The sequence below is a fragment of the Triticum dicoccoides genome, chromosome 4B, assembly GCF_002162155.2.
Source record: "Triticum dicoccoides isolate Atlit2015 ecotype Zavitan chromosome 4B, WEW_v2.0, whole genome shotgun sequence".
NCBI classification, from domain to species: domain Eukaryota; kingdom Viridiplantae; phylum Streptophyta; class Magnoliopsida; order Poales; family Poaceae; genus Triticum; species Triticum dicoccoides.
This window is the reverse complement of record NC_041387.1, coordinates 332,653,168-332,661,659: the sequence shown is the minus strand read 5'-3', so window position 1 is coordinate 332,661,659 and position 8,492 is coordinate 332,653,168.

The following is an 8,492-nucleotide window of genomic DNA, read 5'->3' as shown; positions in this document are numbered from 1 at the left end:
TTGGGGTACGAGGCCATATAGGCCAGGGAAGGTTAGGTGGGCCAGTTGGGCTGGCCAGCTGGGCCGGAGCCCAGTGGAGGGGAAGTTTCCTTCTTTTGTTTTTGTTTTATTTTCTTTATTTTCCTTTTACGGTTTTACTTTAGTTACATTTATTTTAGTTTTAGCAAAATATACACTTAGCACCTAAATTAGTATTTCAACTTAGTCCACGGTCACAAAAAGGTTTAACCCCCAAATAAAATAGTTTAGTATTTTATAAAATTCAAAAGGCACTTATCTAGTTGTTTTAGCTACTCTTTTATTCATTTAACAGTATTTAAACATTTTATAAAAGTGTGGTTTCTCCACCATAATTATCTATGCAATATTTGGTTCACTCCGAACATTTTAGTTTTAATATTTGAAAACTTTTATTGTTTGCCTATTTTTGAATTTGAATTTGAATCGGTTTCGAACTAACTCGAGATTAGCAACTGTAAACGAGGTGACGTGGCACCATTAGCAGAGGATCACTGTAGCTTAATTACCCGGGCGTCACACACGTGGGCCCAACAGGCCACATGTCAGTTACGGAACTGCACCGGCAGTTAAGTCACTGAAGCTTCTGTTCGGCTCAGCGGGACACAGGTGGGTAGCTTCGGTTAATTAATTATACCTCCAGCGCACCCCTTTTTAGTTGAAGAATGTATGAAATGTAATTAAATCCGACATGTTTCTATGAAATCCGACCATGTATGAATCAATTTATTTCGATTAGTTTGAATTCCTGTATCACCGGCATTGGATGAACATGCAAAACAATACGTACTACTATGGTGATCACCTCGTTTGCAACAGTTTCACATGTACTCCCTCCGGACCTTTCTAGTTTGCATACAAGTTTTGTCTGCAGTCAAAGTATCTCTACTTTGACCAATCTTATACAAAAAAGTATGCACTTTCACAATGTGCGAAGTAAAATGGAATAGAAGGAGTACAAAGAGTTTGAGAAGCTTTTTAGCGTTTCTATACATTGCAATCAAACACAAAGGCCTGGCAATTCATAGAGAACATTCAAAACAATCGACGATTATGCATCTCAGTGACTCACCGGTCAGAGGAAATATTTACTTCACAACTAAAGAATAAAGAAAAAATTGATCGACGCTGCTGACAGCAAAGGGTGTCCCATTCAAAAATATCAAACGCATATCTTGCTAAAATCAATGAGCAAAATTTGACAAGGTTGTCCCATTCCAAAATATCAAATGCCTACGATTGTGGAATGGGCAGGGTTTGCCATCAGTTCGGACATTGACATGGCACCTCGTGCTAAATAAACCAGCTGTTCTATTTGTGCAGTTCCACCAAAATCAACCAAATTCGCGCATAGCTTGTATGATTTCGCCCTTATATGTTGCAATGCCTTGAACTTATGGGCACCTCCTTTCTTGTGGTGGAAATGAATGATTCGATGTATTCATGAACATTTTGTGCAGTTCCCATTGAAATCAAGCTGAGCAACCCTGTTTGCACAAATATAAAAAAGTGATAAGTATAAAGCAAACTGTACTATGAATTGACAGTTTCAACAGACACATACATGGTCCATGTAGAGCACACTTTTAGAAAAATGGAAGTCACTAGAAAGAATCCTAGAACAACATTGTACTCGCTCATCACAGCAAAAAAATGGAGATTTGTCAGTGCTTCTGAGCTGAAGTTAGTTTGATCTTGTGGGGAGTATTGTAACCATCCTTCAACTGCTCCTTCTGATGAGAAGATAGAAAGGGCTTCTTCATCCTGGCATAATCGGAACTAGTCACTTCACGTACTCCATATTCTACTTCAGAGGAAGATGATCCTGTTGTGCAAAGACAACAGGACTACTAAATGCTAGCATCCCTGTTTGCTCGAAAAAAAGGAAAGGAAATATTAAAACAACACAGATGAAGTACTTCTCAAGGACAGTACCACTTTTTCATGACAGTATCTAAACAGTAGAACAACACGAATAGAGATAACAAAGCTCAATCATATGGATGGAATCAGTGGGCAAGTACCAACCTTTGTCAGGAGGCTGATTGTGTAGAGAATACAAATGAAGCACTTCTCCGGAACCACCTGTTGCTATCTACGGGGGTGGCCATGCTTACTATATACTCCTTGATTAGTTTAATGTTTCCAACATCTTCTTGTGTAGTTCCACTAAAATATATGGTATCTTCAAAGAAGATCCCTGTTTGCACAAGTAGAGATAATTATGTATGGCATCAAATCAGTGGCAAAACAATTGCTTGTTCCAGCCATAGCAATAAATTAAGATGCAAAACTATATCATTACTTGTGCCATCACAGTTCCAGTGCTTGATTACATCACCAGGAGTTGATTTTTGTTTTTCTTCCCCTTGTTCTTCCCCTTCATCACTTGGTTCAATAACAGACAAGCTTCGCCTTCCATGTAAGATTTGGCATGTCAATTAGGGAGCACAAGTATAGTACTAAGCTTAATTTTCTGATGAAAGTGGCAAAATATAGGCCAGTAGTTGTGAAATATCCCTATCTTACCTCAATGGGATATTACGATGCACATACAGATTGGAAGTCTTGTCTCCATTTGTGCAGTTCACTAAAATCAAGCAACATTATCGTACAAGTAGCACAACATATGAAAGAACACTGCAGAATCATGTGAAAGAAGGCTAGTACTGACCTCTCATGATGCGGAATTCAAACAACTCACAAGAAGAAGATCTGAACCAAATTCGCCTTAACGGATAGGAAGTAAGATCTCCTCTTGTGCAGTTCCACTAAGATCAATCAATCAAGCAACGTTGTCGGTGTGACATTTTGGTTGAACTGCACAAAACACTCTTAAAACAAAAGTGTTTTGTGTAGTGCAACAAAAGGTCACAATGGCAAAGAGGTGAAGTAGATAACCCTGTTTACACAGAGGTGCGAAGGGAACAATTAGTGGTCAATAACGCTGGATGACACAGAAGCAAACAAAAAGAAGCATCTACCTTATCTAAATGGGAAAGAAAGCAAGGCAGTAGCATTTCTCAAATGGTGGCATTGATTAATATTAACATAGAGATTATATTAACAATAAAATTCGTTAAACATGTAATTTTCTTTTAACTGTGGCATTGCATCAATTTTCCAGCGGCATTATTAGAGGGTGTTTGTTTACAGCGACATTTTGGTGTAGAGACTAAAAAAAACGCCGTGTCAGTCCCATCTAAACCAAACAGGAGGGACTTTTAGGGACTAAAAGTGGGCATTTGGGACTAAAGAAAGAAGACCCCGAGGGAGTCTTTTTGGGACTTTTTCCAACAATTGCCCCTGCCACGCATCGCACCTTGTTTCTATTAGTTCATTACTAGGGGTAACATGGTCTTTTAGCATGTCATTTAATAACCTCTAGTGCATGTTTAGTCCCTGGAACCAAGCAGGTAGGGACTAGGGAGTTTTTAACCAAACAGGGCCTTAGATTAACAACAATTAATGAGTTGCACGGGATAGTGGACGCACCAGCACCATGTGCATCTACTAATGTACTGTGGTCATGCACAGTCTGTTGCAACAAAGAACAAACAACCAAGGAGCATATTTGTGTTGGTCCCAGTTTTGTTATCTTTAGACACCATTCCCTATGTGAGCACAACACATCTAGTCCTACTCAAACTCTACAGCCTTGTCCCTTCCTTTCCTTTTTGAACTAGTACTTTCCCCCATTCCTTTCCTCTTTGAACCATGTCCTAGATTCATGCTATACAACTTTCCCCCTTTATTTCCTCTTTGAACCACGTCCTAGATTCATTCTATATACAACTCTTCCCACTACTTTCCCCCATTCCTTTCCTCTTTGAACCATGTCCTAGATTCATGCTATACAACTTTCCACCTTTATTTCCTCTTTGAACCACGTTCTAGATTCATTCTATATACAACTTTTCCCACTACTTTCCCCCAGTCCTTTCCTCTTTGAACCACGTCCTAGATTCATGGTATACATGCAGCTAGAGCAATGCATGTGGAGTAAGTAAAATATACCTTAAGGTTCTTGGGGCGTGGTTCGGTGGGCGACGGGACGGCGGCGAAGAAGAAGGGGTCGGAGGCCCTCCCGCGCCGCCGCTGGGTGGAAAGTGAATAGCTGCGCCGGTAGTGGATTCCCTCCCTCGCCGACGGGGACAGCGTTAAGCCTCCTTCCCTTCCTGGCGGACGGATCCTGCCGGCTCTTTGAGTAGCAGTGAGGGGAGAGAGAGGCCAATGAAGTCCTGTTTAGATTTGGAGAGGGCAAGACAGTGTGAAGAGAGAAACTACAAGCGCTGAGGCTCCAGGGGGAGAGGTCGAGAGAGTGTGAAGAGAGCAACTACAAGCGCTGAGGCTCCAGCGTGTATATATATATACTGGAGAGAGAGTGTGAAGCGTGCAAACCCTAGAAAAGATTTTGACCAGTCAAAGAATCCTCCTGGCAAAAATTATGCTCATGTGTAGTTATCGAACCCGAGACCTCAAGTTTGATGAGTGCACAGGCGAACCAGCTACACAACCCTCCCGTTATGTTCAACGAGAGGAAAATAACCTTTTATACGTTCCTGCATTCGTGTGACAAGTATGCCAAGTTTTTTTTTTGTGTGTGTGGGAGTCATTGGGATTTCAATCATAATCGTATCTTGTGGCTTTGGTGGTAAGACTATCTACAGTGGTGCAGAAATAATGCAGCCTTAGTCACCTTACCTCTCTCGATGTAGTATGTTGGGTCCCACCAGTCAGAGGGTGAAACAAACAAATTAATAAGAAAAATTAAAAGCGGCAGCGGTGTATCTTACCTCACACATCTTGCTACGGCTCGGGAACACTGTCCAATTGATCCCTCTGTTCGCTCACGTACTATTTTAAGGGAATCCTTATTATAACATGCACATAAATTTTGGGCACTTGTATTCAACTTAACTAAGTGTGCCACCGTATCTTGTATACTTACTACTCCCTCCGTCTAGGTGCAATAAGTCATGTTAGAAGGTGCAACGGGACCAAGGTGCATGCGTGTGCGTGTCTGTGTTAATAGCATGTGTGCGTTAGAGAGTGCGATAGATCGACCTACTCCTACAGAGAGATGGTGTGTAGTGTATGATTTTAGCTGTGAGAGTCGGTACATCCTCTCGTTTCCGGGCGTGTCCGGTAGGGACATCCGGACAACTGCCACGCCTGCTCCTGACCAGTCTGGCCCCACCCAAAGCCCCTCCATCGCCCGCTCGCGCTTCCCGCCCGAAATGGTCAGCGCCGCACCAAAGAATCGGTGACGCATTCATGCCCGGGCAGAGCGGACGTGACCTCTCACTGGCGCAAGAGTGATGGTTGCTTCGTCCGTCCAACTTACTGCTGGGTCTATGTGATTTGATGGCTCATTGGTCTTTATTACTGACGTGGTAGGACTGCTGCATGTCCCACGCTTTCAGCGAAAGGAGGTAGTAGATTACAATTTTCTCCATTCTTACAGCGGAGGAGTGCAAGAGCAGTGAAAACATGCAGGCTTAGTGATTACATGGCCCACCTCACACTATCACCGTGCGACACCTAACTCTTTACATAGTACTCCCTCCGTTCCTAAATATTACTAGATGAGTCCCCGCGTGTTGCCGCGCAACAGCGGTATATCTCTCTGCGCAAAATTATCGATTTCATAGAACTAAAAAAAACTCTATAACCGCATGTGGTAGCCAAACTAAATAAACTCCCATCATCATTTAGATCATCCCGCGTAAGGAAAAAAGATTAGCCAACTCCTACTGCATAATGGGATTATATTTTTCTTTTTGACATGTTAATGGGACTTAAAAGCTCACTTACATGCATGCTACCGCTACATGCTTGCATACAGACATGTTGATGTGATTTAAAACCCACTCACATGCATGTGCCACGGTATTTCTGCATGCTTGCATGTGGCTTAGTGCGGAGCCTCTCAACGTCTAGATCAGACGGCTATTATGGACTGATTTACTTCATTTAACGGCTACGTCAATTTTGGTGATGTGGCTCTAGGAGAGGATAGAGAATTCCAAGTAGTGGGGGCTAGCTATTACTAGTAGATAAGTCTTTGTAGATATTCCACTAGGTGAACTACATACGGAACAAAATGAATGAATCTACACTTAAATTGCATCTATATACATCTGCATGTTGTTCATGGTGAAATCTCTACAAAGACTTATATTTAGGAACGGAGGAAGTAGTAGTATAGTACGTACTGTAATTTATCAGCGAGATAAATTTGTACAATGCTATGAAGCTTCCAGCTCCTGTTACATGTATCTTGCGTCCAAGGTTGCCCGTTGCAACATTTCATCAAATACAAAGGAGACTAACATGCATGCTATTGCATCTCAATGATTGACAGATCATAGCAAATATGTACTCCCTCCGTTCCAAAATAAGTGTCTCAACTTTGTGCAAACTTTAGTACAAAGTTGTACTACTACTAAAGTTGACACTTATTTTGGAACAGAGGCAGCTAAAGAAAAAACCGATCCATGCAGTCCCTAGCCCTTGAACCGTGAACCCTAACCAGGCTTCCATTTGCTGGAAACGTTCGAGCTTCCTAATGAATGAAGTTTGCAACCTTTTGACCTTCGGATCATTTCGTGCAGTTTCACCAAAATCGAGATGAGCATCCCTGTGGCAAAGAAATTGAAGAAGCGTGATTAGAATAAGATTACTAGGACTAGTTGCTGAGACATAAACTCATCACAAATACAGTACGTAGAGGCTAGTAGAGGTATCAGGTATGTGCGGGGCAAAGAAGTAGAGAAATATCCACAGGGAGTGATGTGGGCAGCTGGAGCAGTGGTGTAAGCCGGCTGTAAAGGGAGTTGTACCTGAGGGACGTAGCTCAACCTTGAGGAGGGCGGCGGGAGGCGGCAACTGCCCACGTCACGGCAGTGAGCAAGGGACGAAGGCAACCTCACCGGCTTTGTGAGAGAGAACGGCGGGGACCCCTGATCAGGACGTGCCGACAGTGGGTTTTCGCCGTCGGCGACGACCACCGCATCTACACTAAGCATCCACCCCTTCCCCAAGCGGACGTGATCCGTCGGGATGTTAGAGATGTGGCCACAGTGGTTTTGTGCGAGAGAGTGTGAAGAGAGCAACCCCAGCAAGCAACCGTGTAGGCTGGCCCGTCCTAACTATGTATATAGTGGAGTGGTTTCCTTTTCTCTCCATATGAACCTATCAATATTGCGTATGTGCCACTGAAGAAAAAAAACTTTATTTATAAATGACGCGGCACCTACTACTTGTTCTCCTATAACCTTGCGCTTGGCATCTCCAAAATATTAACCTTGCGATTGGCTCTTCGCCTCTTCGGGAAGTCGAGCAATAATGGTAGTGCAGTATATATCGTTCTGGCTATATGAGACCGAATTAATTGCTGCACGTCCATCACGTGGGCGAGGGTCGAGGGGCGAGGGAGAGTGCTACTACATACGGAGCAAAATGAGTGAATCTACGCCCTAAAATCCGTCTATATACATCAGTATTTGGAGTATGTACTAGTAGTTCATATTGAAATCTACTAAAGGACATTTATATTCGAAACAATATGATATAATCTCTATAACCAAGGTAGTAGGGATGAGGAGTAAATGGAGGGAGTAGTAAATTTTTCTCCTCGTCCTACGAGCCATCGCACACATGGGCGAGGGAGCGAGCGTAAGGCCGAGCAAGCTTCACCTCATCCTGCGAGCCACCGCGCCTGTGGGCGGGGGAGACGGCGTACTAAGCAAGATTCTCCTTGTTCTGCGAGTTGATGGGACACATCAAAAGTACTCCAGTGTATAGAGCCTTGCCTCTAAGGTAGGCCCCACATGGTTTGCCTCTTTTTTTAATTTAACATAACGCGTCAAGTCGCAATTTGTTTGTTCACACGTGGTAGACGATCCTCCCTCCACCAAGTGGACAACCAGTACACGTGCCAAATTACCACGTGGGCTGCCTTTTTCGTACAGAAATGAGCTCCACTGTGTACCCGCGCGGGTGTAGTTGGGAAAGAGACGGGAGTACATGCACCGTGCTTGCACCTCTTCTCTTCGTGCACGTCCCCCACCTACGTGGGTGTGTGTGAGAGATACAAACCACGTCCGTGAGTGTTTTTTGTTTTGTGGTGGGGGTGGGGGTGGGGTGCGGGGTTGCTTTCAGGAATTATTTGTGGGAATATGTGTCGATGACATCTCAAACAAAATTTTGCATGCAATGTGTGTGAAATGGAGGCCTATCCATATCATACATAGAGGGTCGGGCAATCCATGAGAAGAGAGGGAGGGGTCATAGCTATCGATAGAGTCAAAGAGAGGATCAAGTGGGTGGGTGCGAGATAGATGAACAGAGCCATCGAAATTGTGTGTGTGTGCAAGTCAAAGATATAGGGCGACTGGCCTACCGGAACGTTAGAGGGCACATGTCAATTTGTGTGTGGCAGGGAGACATGACTAGAGTGCTTGATGTAT